The sequence below is a fragment of the Otolemur garnettii genome, unplaced genomic scaffold, assembly GCF_000181295.1.
Source record: "Otolemur garnettii isolate 467f Iridium unplaced genomic scaffold, OtoGar3 scaffold00029, whole genome shotgun sequence".
Lineage (NCBI taxonomy): Eukaryota > Metazoa > Chordata > Mammalia > Primates > Galagidae > Otolemur > Otolemur garnettii.
In genome coordinates this window covers 844,246-858,698 of record NW_003852424.1, presented here as the reverse complement: position 1 = coordinate 858,698, position 14,453 = coordinate 844,246, and the positions used below count along the sequence as shown (strand labels likewise).

Here is a 14,453-nt window from a genome sequence, read left to right as displayed (position 1 = left end):
GGAGTCCAGCTTCCTCCAGAGAGCCCAAAAGAGTGAGAAGTGAGTGGCTCCCACAAGCCTCTCCCCATCCCACCATGGCAGCTGGAGAGTCTCTCCTCCTTGCCCCACACCAACATTTGCCCCCATTGCTGATGGCACTCTGCATCTAGCCCCAACAATACTGCCTCCCCCAGAGAAGGAGCCAGCAAGGTCTGGCATGTGGCTGGGAGGCAGGGGCTAATGACAGCCATCTGCATGTTCTTTCTGGATTCTAGCAGATATACACAGTCAGACTTGTGTGAGGCTCAGGAAAATCTGACACCCCACCCCAAACAGCACTTGCCATGGACATGTGGTCCCTACAATCCCCCACTCAAAGGCCCAGGAGCCCCCACAGTTTAGCTTTACATGTGAGTGGCTCTCGACAATGTCAAGTAGAAGAGAAACAGTAATTTCTCTAATGTAAAAAGAAAGATCCATTCAACTATAAATCACCAGGTATAAAAATAATGTGGACTGAGGCTGAGGCTGAGGCAAGAGAATTGCCTAAGCCCAGGAGTTGGAGGTTGCGGTGAGCTGTGACGCCATGGCACTCTACCAAGGGTGATAATGTGAGACTCTGTCTCTAAAAAAAAAAAAGAAAGAAAGAAAAAGGAAAAAAAAAAGAAAACTAAATAATGTGGACAAATAATTTTGATGGCAAATTAACTCCCTGTTGTTAGCTTACTAATGGATCACTTTTCAGCATGCTGGGTTCAGTTTGACTGGTTTAGAGCAGCTTTACGGGTGAGTCCATGAGCATGAGATAGAAGGAAGATGACTGCTTTGTGTGATCTGGCGGTTTGTGTTGGGGTGAACTCCTGAGTGACACCCAGGCTCAATCCCCACAACAGACAATTCTAGCCAACCATAGAAGCTCAGTCCAGAAAAGAATCACATAGGTTTGCCTTACTTTAAATCAGGGGTCCTCAAACTTTTTAAACAGGAGGCCTGTTCATTGTCCCTCAGACTGTTGGAGGGATGGACTGTAGGCCCCGGGAAGAACTGGCTGCTAAGCAGGACAGGCAGTGGCAGCAAAAACTCCCGGCGGGCCGGATAAATGTCCTAGGTGGGCTGCATGTGGCCCGTGGGCCACAGTTTGAGGATGCCTGCTTTAAATAATATATGCAGTCCTATAAAAGCGCCTAAACCCAATAATATTTTAAATGCCCTAGAAGAACTTGTCAAAATGAATGATTTTACAAGTCTCTTGGCAAAGTTTTAAAAAAACAAAAACACTTTTTTCATAGTGACCCTGTCTCTCTCCCCTGTCCCCTGCTTCTAATTTATACCTTGGCTTTCCACATAACAGGGTTGTATAAAGCAGAAATCAACAGGCAGGTGGCCCTATAAAGCTGCACGAGACAGGACATTTCCTCTGGAAACTCTCTGAGAAAGCACCATGTCAAAGAGCAATGAGAAGAACACATACAACCCACACATGCATGTGTACTAACACAAGAAGCCAACTATCCTGCCAGGGGTTGTAAATGTCTACGAGAAGGCAGGGGATCGGGTGTGCTAGGCCCACTTTTGTTTATTGAAAGGTAATATATTTTGCCTTCAGCAAATGAATGGCAATGCAGGAGCAATGAACAGCAGCAAGTAAAATTAGACTATAGCTTCCTGAGAGTGACAAATAGGTCCCCAGCAAATTTTGCTCATTAATCTCATGTTTATTTTAGTAAATCCAAAAAGAATCGGGTTTTTATTTTTTGGGTTTTTCTTTTCAATAAAACTATAGTACATTCTGTTCTGAGCAGCCATTCTGGTTTCAACAGTTTTTCAGAAATGCTACAAACATAAAAGGTTTCTGTCAACTGTCATTATTGCCTGAGACAATAACAGGGCTCCCAAATTGCTAAATATGTCCTTGTGTCACAACTTTGTTTTTAGGAACCCCTTTGAGCTTTGTCAAGGCCTCCGTTCACCATTGTCACACAACGTGTGTGTGTGGAGACCAGTAGTTGACCACCAAGCCAAGTCTCTCAGGGCTTCCTGCTCTGCTCTTGATCTCCTAATAGAGCCATTTCCCACATCCTTCCAGAGTGGAACCATAGCTATAGGCAGTGATGCACCTGTAAACTTACAGGTATGTCCTGTCATGGAGCCCTGCGTCAATGAGATGAGGCTGTCCTACACGGGATCTTGTGCTAACCATGTCTTTTTATTTTCTGGGTTCTGATGCTCTGACATTTGGGGCTTACTGACCCTAGAATCCTTCCATCTCTGGTAAACCTGTCTATGCCCCAACCACTTCTGCCATTGGGCTCTTATATTCCCGGCCATTATTCCACTCTACTAAAGGTCCCACAGCCAGGTACTAGATAACTCAGGGCAGCCCCAATGCCCCAGAATCTGCTGAAATTATTCAAACTAGCTGATTCTAAATTTTCTTTCCCTGCCTTGTAGGTTTCTTATACCAAAACCACAATAAAGGCTGTTGCCCACGTTTTCACCTCACTTTCTCTGCCTCCTGATCAACTGGGCACTTCCCTGTGTGGCCCTGCATGATGGCATGTGCCCATCCTCTGGGGAACTGGGAGCAACAAACTTCTTTTTCAAGCAAATCTAAATAATAAGAAAAACTATGAATGTTTTTAAATAGAATTCTCATGGCTGAGTCCTTTTGATTCTTCAAAAAGTCATAAAAACAGGCTGGGTGCAGTGGCTCACATCTGTAATCCTACCACTCTGGGAGGCCAAAGCAGGTGGATTGCTTGAGCTCTAGAGTTTAAGACCAGCCTGAGTAAGAGCAAGACCACAGTCTCTACTAAAAAACAGAAAAAACTATTTATAGGTGAGTGCCTATAGTCCCAGCTATTGAGAGGCTGAGGCAAGAGGATTGCTCAAGTCCAAGAGTTTGAGGTTGTTGTGAGCTATGATGCCATGGCATTCTACCCAGGGTGACAGAGTGAGACTCTGTCTCCAAAAAAAAGAATAAAAACAGGAAAAGTCTTAGCTGTTGTCTAGAGATTTGGCACCTAGGGAACAAGGGCTAGACTGCCCAGTGAGAGTGGCAGCTTGGGACACAGGTCAGGCTTCTGAGCCAGGTGAAGCACCCCTAATCCACCTTGCAACAAGGACAGTGAGGAACCCTGAGGGGATGTGCACTTGCAGAGAAAGCAAATGCATACTCTGAACTGACTTCTAAAGGAGGCAAGGAGATGGTGAAAATGAAACACTGATGCTGCCCTAACATAGTGGCCTGAGCACTTGTCCCTAAGACTTGCATGTGCTCTTTTTGCTTCTGTCTGCCTCACATACACTCAGAAAGAAAGCAACTCATTGACAGTGTTGTGAAGACAATCTCAAGAACCCAGACATGTGCACTCCAGCCTTCTCCATTCTCTGTGGGTGGCTGCTCCCTCCCAGCAACCTCCAGTTCTTGGGCTTAGGTCATTCTTTTGCCTCAGCCTCCCGAGCAGCTGGGACTACAGGCGCCTGCCACAAGGCCCAGCTATTTTTTGTTGCAGTATGGCTGAGACCGGGTTTGAACTCACCACTCTCGGTATATGGGGCTGGCACCCCACTCACTGAGCCATAGGTGCCTCCCAGGTACTTCTCTTTCTTAAAATTATTTTTCCTTAAATATTTGCTGCTTGTTGGTTGTCCACTCATGTTTGTGCTCACAGAATCCCATGTGGCTGGGGGTGGTTGTCTGGCCTCATGGTAGGACTCTTTCTGTGATGCTGCAGGGGGAGGAACCTTAGCATTTCTTTTTGAAGGGTGGTAGCACCTATTCCCAGGGCACTGTTCTGGCTCTGTGGCTGGGGGCCCTCCCTGTGTTACTGTGTTAACCTTTAGATAAATAGTGCCTCACTGTCATTCCTGCTCAGGGACCATCTTGCTCTTGCACACTTGACCCTGGAGTCTCATGCAATTCTGGAATTGTTCCCACCTCAGCAGAAGTCTTTTCCCACTTGGGGGGGGGGGTTTGTCTCCCACCCCCCACCGCTGGCTTATCCTGTCTACTTGCTTCCCTCAGTTCCTCAGAATTTCTTGTCTGAGCCAATCTTGTTTCCCAGGGCTGTTAGGGATTTATTCTTTTCCTTTCCTCTTAAATTTTATACCTAGGGTTTTGTGTTCTGAGGAGAGGTGGGCTGTATGCTTAGTCTTTCTTCTTGGTCTAAGCTCCATAGAGTTTATGTTGTGCTACATGCGACACCAAGAATACATAGTCATCTTTGCATCTGACCTTTAGGATGACTCTCTAAGTCAGACATTATTATGGCCATTTTACTCCAGGTGAAACTAACAATCAGAGAGGTGGATCCTTACTTTATAGGCTCACACAGCTTCCAGGAGGCAGAGCAAAAATGTGAACTCAAGCCTGTTGACCTGAAGCCTGGATTTCCTTTTTCAATCCTAGTCCTTATCCCTAGTAGTCACTGGGTGAGGATAGTGGCCATTAGGCCTGGTGGCTAGAAACAGAAGCAGAAGGGAAGTCTTCATGGTGTGCAAGTATATTATTTTTCTTTCTTTCTTCTCCTTTTTTCTTTCTTTTTTGAGACAAAGTCTCACTCTGTCACCTTGGCTAGAGTACCATGGCATCATAGCTCATAGCAACCTCCAACTCTTGGGCTTGAGCAATCTTCTTCCTGCCTCAGCTTCCTGAGTAGCTAGGACTACAGGTACCCTCCATGATACCCAATTTGTTTTTCTATTTTTAGTAGAGAGGGCATCTCGTTCTTGCTCAGGCTGGTCTCAAATTCCTGAGCTCAAGCAATCCTCTTGCCTCTACCTCCCAGAGCGCTGGGATTACAGGTGTGAGCTATAGCCCCTGGTTTCTTCTTTTTCTTGTGTGGATTCCTATTCCTTCCTAATCTAACTTGGCCTTGCTTCTTCCTCCTGGACTAAAAAATAATGATAATGGGACTAGCATAGGAAGGGAGCAAGAGGGTGGCAGTCATCTTTCCTAGCTTCTCTTCTCATTTAACCTTTCTTTGCTCTCTCACTTTATTAACCTTTAAAATAAAATTTTAGCCCTGCTATCTCTAATACTCCTTTTCTCTTAGCCTATCTGCATCTGGTTGGCACTGGTTGAGGGTAGGGCCTCCATTTGCCATCAGCCTGTTGGCAGAGAAGTGCACCTGCGTGGTGAGCTGAATGGCTAGCACTTCCTCTGGTGCCTGCAGAGGGTGAAGGCCCCTTCCAGACTGCAGGTGAGGCTGTGTGAGCATCAGGGAATCCAGGATTCATGCCCCACCCAGCATCCTTGAGACAGGCTTTCTGGAAAGCCAGATGTACTTTGTCAGGGAAGCCCTGGCCCATTTAATTTCACAAGATGCCTGCCCTCTGACAAGTTCCTCACCTGTGCTACTGCTCTACAAGCTTCAGACATTTTCTTAAGGCAGGACGGTGTTTTTGGTGCAGCCCATCCTGCTTTCAAGAAGCATTGCTGGCTTGAGGGATGGGATTCCCATGGCTGCTGAGGAGAAGGCAGCATCTGGGCCATACCCCAGGGGAGCAGAACAGTTGGTGGCTGCCAGGAACCCCCCTTTCCTGCCTCACACATATGACAAATTCTTCAAAACAGAAAAGCTCCCCTGCTCAGGCCTTGAGAAGTAGGCACATCTTTTCAGACTCTGTTTACTGTTTCTGGGAAGGGAAAGTAAATAGCAAAGCCAAATTTCTGTTGGTATTTTTGCCCACATTTTGATTGGGGAACCAAATGATGATGATCCTTTCACAAACATGAAAATGTTAAATATTTAACTGCCAAAATAATCCATGTCCATAAATTTGTTATTTATATTAACTCTGAGTCACAGAATTCAGGCTTATTAGCATTTCCATTAGGGAGTTTAGGCATGTGAGCATCTTAAGAGAGCAGTTTAAGCTACAGATTAATCTTCAAAAGCTCCAAGTGCATTTTTAACTGTATAGGATTTAAAATACATCGGGAGCTTTCAGGAGATTTGGTGAATGTTAGGATCTGGTGCTGGACACAGGGGCACCCCACTGTCCTCTCCCTCACTCCTGCATTCTTACCTACAGCCTTGCCTGCAGGGCCTGAGTGCTCCACCTGGGCTAAGCAGGAGCCATGGAAGGAGGAGATGGATAAGAATCAGCAGTAGGCCCTCAGCCGTGTGTGGCCCTCAGACTGAGGCCCTCAGTCCTCAGTGGCCATGCCCTCCTCAGACTGCACCACAGCAGCCACCCACAGCACTCTACTGAGGGCAACAAAGTGAGACTCTGTCTCTAAAAAAAAAAAAGAAAGAAAAAAAGAAAGAGAAGTACCAAATTAAAACTCAATATAGGCTCAGCGCCTGGAGCTCAAGAGGCTAGAGCACAGCCACATACACCAGAGCTGGCGGGTTTGAATCCAGCCCAGGCCTGCCCAACAACAATTACAACTACAACCAAAAAATGGCTGGGCACCTGTAGTCCCAGCTACTGATGAGGCTGAGGCAGGAGAATTGCTTGAGCCCAAGATTTGGAGGTTGCTGTGAGCTGTGACACCACAGCACTCTACCTAGGGTGATAGCTTAAGACTCTGTCTCCAAAGAAAAAAAAAGAAATTCAATATAAACAAAAACCAGATGAACCCAAGGAGACAGAGTTAACAGAACAAATGAGAAAAAACTTGAAACACCACAGAAAAAAACTGACAACACCTCCATTTATGTCAATAAAGGGTAAGCAGGGAGCCTAGACCTCTACCCTTGAGAAGATTTAACTTGACACCCGTAACTGAGAGATATCAGAAAAGGGTAGGTAGGAAGAAGGACTTCTATCACCACCAAACAAAAAAAAGGCCCACTTCCATAGTATCTGGTCTTTCCTCTCACACCATGCTATAAAAAAGCGTCCCTTTTCCTTCTCCCTGGAGAAGGAAAACAAGGGTGACAGAGTGAGACTTTGTCTCGAAAAAACAAAAAGATTCACTTGCATACCATGAAGACTTCCCTTCTGCTTCTGTTTCCAGCCATCCGGCCTGATGGCCACTGTCCTCACCCAGTCACTACTAGGGATGAGGACAAGGATTGTAAAAGGAAATCCAGGCTTCAGGTCAGGAGGCCTGGTGCAGAGTCAGGATGTTATGGCTGCTCATAGTAATGAGATAACTTCCACTGTGGTGTTGTGGAGGAATGGAGGGAGGTGGATCTCCTGTCCCTGATCAGCACTGAGGAGAAGCGTTCCCACTCTCAGGTGTCAGCAGAGGGTGAACAGGGGACCTGAACACACACCTGTACCTGACAATAATGCAACGGTGCTCCCTTTCCCTGCCATGGCAGTGCCAGAATAAACCAGATGAAACAGAAGACTTAAGATCTAGAGCAGGGGTCCTTAAACTTTTTAAACAGGGGGCCAGTTCACTGTCCCTCCAGACCGTTGGAGGGCTGGACTGTGGGCCCCAGGACGAGTCGGCTGCTAAGCAGGACAGGCAGCAGCAGTAAAACCACCCGGCAGGCCGGATAAATGTCCTAGGCGGGCTGCAGTGGCCCACAAGCTGTAGTTTGAGGAGTCTCACACCACATTACAAAAATGTAGAGTTTTCAAATGAAAATTTCACATCATACAAAGAACAACTAGGAAGATCTCAAATCTATGAAAAAAGAGAATCAAGTGATAACAACACTGAAGTAACAGAGATGTGAGAATGAGCTGACAAAAAGATTCTATTTATTTCTTGCTGTCATTTACCCTTTAAAAAATTGATTTCTTTTAATTTTTGATTTTTCTGGATATATGCTAGTACATAACAGAAAAAAATAGAAAAGATAAAATGGAAGATTCAAGCCCCAACATATCAATAATTGCATTAAATATAGTCTATAGTAATTAAAAGACAGAGATGAAGGGTGAATTTAAAAACATGGCCCAAATATATGCTGTCTATGAGAAAATCAATTTAATTATTACAATATACGCTGATCAAAAAGTAAAAGGATGGGAAAATATATGCCGTGAAACCTTTAATCAAAAGGAAGCAGCAGTAGCTGTAGAAATATCAGATAAAGTAGACATCAGAGCAAAAAAATTATTTAGTACCAGTGACAAAGAGAGATCCCCATATCAGCTATAGTGGATACCAAAGACAACAGGATAATATTTTTAAAATTCTGAGTGAAAAATATACTGAACTTAAAATTAAAACTCACCCAAATTTGTAGGGAGAAAAAGACATTTTTAGATTTCAAAGTCTCAGAAGTTTACTATTTATACACATATATAGTAAGCACTCGAAAGTATCTTTTCAAAGAATAAATGATTTAATAGATGAGAAAATCTAGTGAAATAAAACAATCAAAATAAAGATATAAAAGAAACAATGGGGCCCTCTCCCCAAATTAGTCAGCCTTTAAAGTTAAGCTCACAAAATTGTTAATGCATAATATAAAACTGTTAAAAATCACACAGAGTTAAAATCCTGGATGATCCCAGAGGACATGATAAGGGAGAAGAGAAGATGGCAAAAAGAAGTGGAGCTATAGTAAGGTTCTTGTTTTGCTCAGAAGTGAATAGCACTGATTAGTGCTAAACACTGCAGAGAAATATAAATTTAAATATATGTCTTTCAGGGTAACAGGCAAAAAAGAATTAAATTTAAAAATTTCAAGCCATTAGAATGAAAAAAAAAAAAATGAACAAGACAGAAGAAACTACATCTATCCAGCAAAAGGCAGGTAAGGTCATATATATGAAACATACAATATATATGTTATATATATACATGTATATAACGTATTATATATGCACATACAATATGTACAGAAGATGCCAAAATATGTATACACATTTTAAGAAAGGAAAAAAACGACATTAAAATTGTAATCCTCAAGTAACATTTGACTTCTCCAATTACAAGAGTTAGAAGATAGATATGATATAAAAGATAACAAATGTTATTGCTACGTATTGAATATTACAATTTTAAGGTTTTTTTCCCCATTCTTAAAATGTGTATACATTTTTGGTACCCTCTGTATGTTTATATGTTATATATAATATAGATGGGAATATGTGTGTATATATTATATATGTGTGTGGGAAAGGAAAATACAATAAAAATAAATCTAAGTATGTATATCTGATATAAGCACATGTAAATGTTACAAATTCCTTCCTTAAAAATACTCTTTAATTTTGTTAAAAAATAAATTTAGACACATACTGCTTACAAAATCAAGGTTAAAAATAAGGGAATAAAAAGTGTATGAGGAAAGTAATAATAAAATAATTTAGCTAATTTTATCAGCCAACTATAGGTGTGATATAAGTTTCAGTACAATTAAAGGTGGGGGGGAAAAAAAGCCCAGAATGAGACAAATGATTTTTACATTGATTAAAGTTTCACTTTACTAAGAAGAGCTATCTTTTATGCGTGTTTGAACATAGCTACAAAAATGTATGCATCAAAAACACTGAAAGAATTCCATAACTAGGGAGACCAACATCTCCCAGAAATAAGGTAGATAAAAAATAAGAAAGATAGATAAGGTAGATAAAAAATAAGAAAGACACACCAGAACCTTTGCATAAACTCGATCAAACACACAGATAACAAATGCACATGCCTACAGGCACCAGGCAGGCAGAAGAAATGGCTGAAGTGTGCAGGTCTGGGAGACCACGGCAGGGATGGATGAACTGCCCTTTGATTTAGGAACAGCCACTGTGCAGCCTTAGCTAACTGCTACCAGGAAAGAATGAGGGCCCAGGATGGCCAGAGCTTCTAATTTTTCAAGAGAAATCCCAAATCTATATTTTTACATAAAATATTTTGCTTTATACATGTTTTCTTAAGCTTTTAAAAATACACTTGTGAGGGTCAACGAAACAAGTTTGCAGGCCAAAGGTAGCCTATGGGCCACCAGGTATAACTTCTGATCTCATATAGATTTTTGGACTCAATAAGAATAGAGGAATTATAGGATCAAATGGCAGGTCTACTTTTAGTTCTCTAAGTGTTCTCCAGATGACTTATAGGACTAATACACTGTACCCCATGATAGTATTAACGTACACAACTATGATTTAATAAAAAAAAAAATAAGAAGAAACATACTCTTCAAACTCCCATTGGAATATTTACAAATTGAACTTGTATTTGCCATAGAGAAATTATTCATAAATTCCAAAAAGCAGAAATAATATAGAACATTCTCTGATCCCAATGCAAAAAGTTAAAAATTAGCAACAAAAGGAGCAGCAAAATAATTCATCTATCCAGTTGAAAAATTTTATAAATTTCTTCTATAAAAATTCCTGGGTTAGAAAGAAAAATCAAAGCTGAAATTTAAAATTATTTAGAAATAAATAGCAATAAGAGCACCATATAATTAAACCCGTAATAGAAAAAAAAACACATAAAACATTTATTTACTAGAGCACATAAAAATCTGAAAATAAAGAACAAGATAAACATTCAAGGAGCTAGAAAATAACAAAAATCAAAAACCTGAAGGAATTAATAAACAAGGAAAAGTACAAATTCATGACTGAAAATAAAGAAACTCAATCAAAAAACCTAGTCCTCTGGGGGAAAAAATCTATTTTATAAGATATGGCAATTTTTCATTAATCAAGGGGAAAAAGCAATAATATCACAAATAAGATTAAAAACAAATATAAGTATGAAAAAAAATTTTTTTTGAGACAGAGTCTTGCTATGTCACCCAGACTAGAGTGCAATGGCACCATCATAGCTCACTGCAACCTCAACCCCTGGGCTCCAGCAATCCGTCTGCCGCAGTCTCCCAAGTAGGTAGGACTACACGTGCACACCACCATGTCTGACTATTTTATTCTTAAAGCATCTTTTCTTTTGTTTTTCTTTCTTTCCTTTCCTTTTTTTATAATAGAGACAGGGGTCTCTCTGTTGTTCAGGCTGGTCTCAAACTCCTGGCATCAACTAATCTTCCTGCCTTGGCCTCCCAAAGTGCTACATTGCTCAGCCACCATGCCTGGCTGAGAATGTTTATAATTGCCAAAACATGGCCAAGCACAGTGGTGCATGTCTGTAGTCCCCTACTATTCAGGAAGCTGAGTTGGGAGGACTACTTCAGCCCAGGAACTTGAGACCAGACTGGGCAACATAGCAAACCATGTCTCTAAAAAAATGTATTAGGAGAATACAATATTAAGTTTATGTTATATATACTTGAAAATCTGGAAAAATGGATAATTACCAAAATTTTCTTAAGAAGAAATTAGAAAACTTGAATAGATTTTGTCCTTTAAAAACTCATATCCAATCAGTGATTAATCACTTCTACCAACACATTAAAAGCCAGATAATGCCCATAATACATAAACTGTTTTAAAGAAAAGTAAAAGAGAGAAAGTTTCCCAACTTACTCTATAATACCGGAGAGAAAAATCACTAAACACAGCAACAGTAGTTCACTCTTTCTTATAAATAAAGATGCAGGCTGGATGTGGTAGCTCACATCTGTAATCCTAGCACTTTGGGAGGCTAATGCAGGAGGATCACTTGAGATAGCCTGGGCAACAGTCTCTACAAAACAAACAAACTAACAAAAAAACCCAACCTATCTCTACTAAAAACCCTAAAAATATTAAAAAGGTGTGGTAGAGTGAACCTATAGTCTCAGCTACTTGGTAGGCTGAAGCAGGAGGATTGCTGGAGCGAAGGAGTTTAAGGTTGTTAAGGATGATGCCACTGCACTCTAGTCTTGAGCAACAGAACAAGACCTTGTCTCACACACACACACACAAAAAAAAAAAAAAGGAAAAGAAACAGATGAAAAACCACATATAAAATATTAACAATTATATTTGTAGCAATATATAATAATATTCATGATCAAAGAGAATTTATTCCAAGAATTAAAAAAAATTCCAGTGTTAGAAAATCTATTAATATAGTTTACTATTTGAAACACTTCAAACAATAAAGTTCAGAAATAACATAATAATCTCAATAGATGTTTTAAAGAAGAGCATGTAAAAAATTCAATATCTGTTTCTTTTTTTTTTTTTTTTTAGACAGAGCCTCAAGCTGTCCCCCTGGGTAGAGTGCCGTGGCATTACAGCTCACAGCAACCTCCAACTCCTGGGCTCAAGTGACTCTCCTGCCTCCGCCTCCCAAGTAGCTGGGACCACAGGCGCCCGCCACAACACCCGGCTATTTTTTGGTTGCAGCCGTCATTGTTGTTTGGCGGGTCCGGGCTGGGGATTCGAACCCGCCACCTTAGGTGTACGTGGCTGGCGCCTTAGCCGGTTGAGCTATAGGCGCCGAGCCTCAATATCTGTTTCTAATCAAACCTCTTAGAAATCTAGAAGTATAACAAAATTTCCTTTACTTGATAAAAAGTAGCTATAGGAAACCTCTAAGATGGCGGTTCTCAACCTTTGGGTTGTGACCCCTTTGGGGGTCAGATAACCCTTTCACAGGGGTTGCCTAAATATACCCTGCATATCAGATGTTTACATTATGATTCATAATAGTAGCAAAATTACAGTTATGAAGTAGCAACAAAAATAATTTTATGGTTGGGGGTCACTACAACATGAGGAACTATATTAAAGGGTTGTAGCATTAGGAAGGTTGAGAACCACTGCTCTAAGAGATACCTACAAATGGCATTAAACTAGGAGCATACCCATATAAAACAGCAGAACCTATAAACTACCACTATTCAATATTTCTCAGTAGTCCCTTAAAGCAAGAAAAAGAAATGAGAGTCATTAATATTAAAGAGCTAGAACCATTATTATATTTATAGATGCCTATTATTTACATCTATCTAGAAAATCCAGGGGAATCAAAGGGGAAACAATAGCACCAATAGAGTTCAGTAAGGTGGCCAGAAGCTTAAACCAACACATAATAAGACAATAGTTTTCCTATGTCCATTTCAATGATGACCAATTAAAAATATAATTTTTATCGTAAGGACATTTGCACTAGACTGCTTATCACAACTCAATTTACAATCACCAAAATATAGAAACAACCTAAATGCCCACCAATCCAGGAATGGATTAACAAGCTTCAGTAAATGTATACCATGGAATACTATTCAGCCCTTAAAAAAGATGGAGACTTTACATCTTTCATATTAACCTGGATAGAGGTGGAACAATTTCTTCTTGGTAAAGCATCATGAGAATGGAGAATCAAGAATCCAATGTACTCAATTCTAATATGAAGGCAGTAGATGATGTGCTACAGGTGGGGGGTAGGGGGAATGAGGGATCAGGGAGAGGGGAGGAGGATGGGGGGTCATGGTGGGTCATGTCCCACTTGAGGGTGGGACACAATTACAAGAGGGACTTTAACTAACAACTGCAATCAGTGTAACCTAATTCTTTGTACCCTCAATGAACCCCAAACAATAAAAAATAAATTTAAAAATGTATAAAAAAAATAACCTAGACATAAACCTAATAAGAAGTACGTAAGATCGATATGGAGAAAGTGATAAAACTTTTTAAAATGATGCAAAAGAAGACCCAAATGAATAAAAACATACCATGCTCCTGGTGGGAAGACTCAATATTGTAAAGATGTCAATTCTCCCCCAATTAATCTATAATTTCCATGCAATTCCAATCAAAATCCCAACAGGATTTTTTATGGAACTTGACAAGAAGATTCTCAAGTTCATCTGAAAGAGAAAATGTGTAAGAATAGCCAAGAGATTTTTGAAAAAGAATCATAAGAGAAACTCTGTCCTATCATTTATCAAGAAACAAAAACAAAAGATAAAATTTCTCCTAAAGTATAAAAATTAAAAGTGTGGTAATTTTAGACTTTATAAAGAAATAGACTACTGAAGCTTGAAGGAGGATCCAGTGTCCATATGGGAAATGGAAGATGTGACAGGGCAGCCCAGGGAGATTGCTGAATATTAATTTGAGAGGTGGGGGATGAAGTTATATGTGGTATCCCTTTCATACTATTCACGGAAATAAACTTCATATGGATTAAAAAAATGAACAGAAGAGATAAAACCATAAACATTTTAAGGCAAACTACCATTCTAAAACTAAGTTTTTAGAAGAAATACAGGAAAATAGGTTTATTATCTGGGCTTACCTAAACAAGCCCATGTGTCATAAAGGAAGATGAACAAACTTTAAACAGATTTTTATTGAAATATTTCGCATAGAAAAAGGGCACAAACCCATCAATGTACAGTTTGACAACATAAAAAGAAACTTTCTCGAAAATAAAAGTCATTAAGGGCCTCTCTGAAAACAATAATGATAACATGTCCCCCAGTGCATTCCTCAAAGTGTGTCATTTCTGCCCAAAGTAGGTGATGCAGCTGTGGGCAATATGACTAGGGGCACTGGTAGCAGGAGGAATTTGTTTTTTAAGGTATAATTTGGAAAGTTCCACTACTCCTTTCACTGGATTTAATTATTTTCAAGTGTCAAAACTTACACAAAGTGTGCAATTTTACAAAGAAAGTTGGTTAAAAAAATTATCCCATTTGTATAAATATGTAATCAAA

The 14,453-nt window shown here is 40.3% G+C and overlaps 1 protein-coding gene across 1 annotated transcript in view; it reads right to left on the bottom strand.

Annotated features, from left to right (window-relative positions):
* Positions 1-14,453, bottom strand: part of PCSK6 (proprotein convertase subtilisin/kexin type 6) — a gene marked incomplete at its 5' end in the record, with an annotated part of 189,999 nt that overhangs the window by 94,044 nt on the left and 81,502 nt on the right. The gene's annotated exons all lie outside the window — the stretch shown is intronic.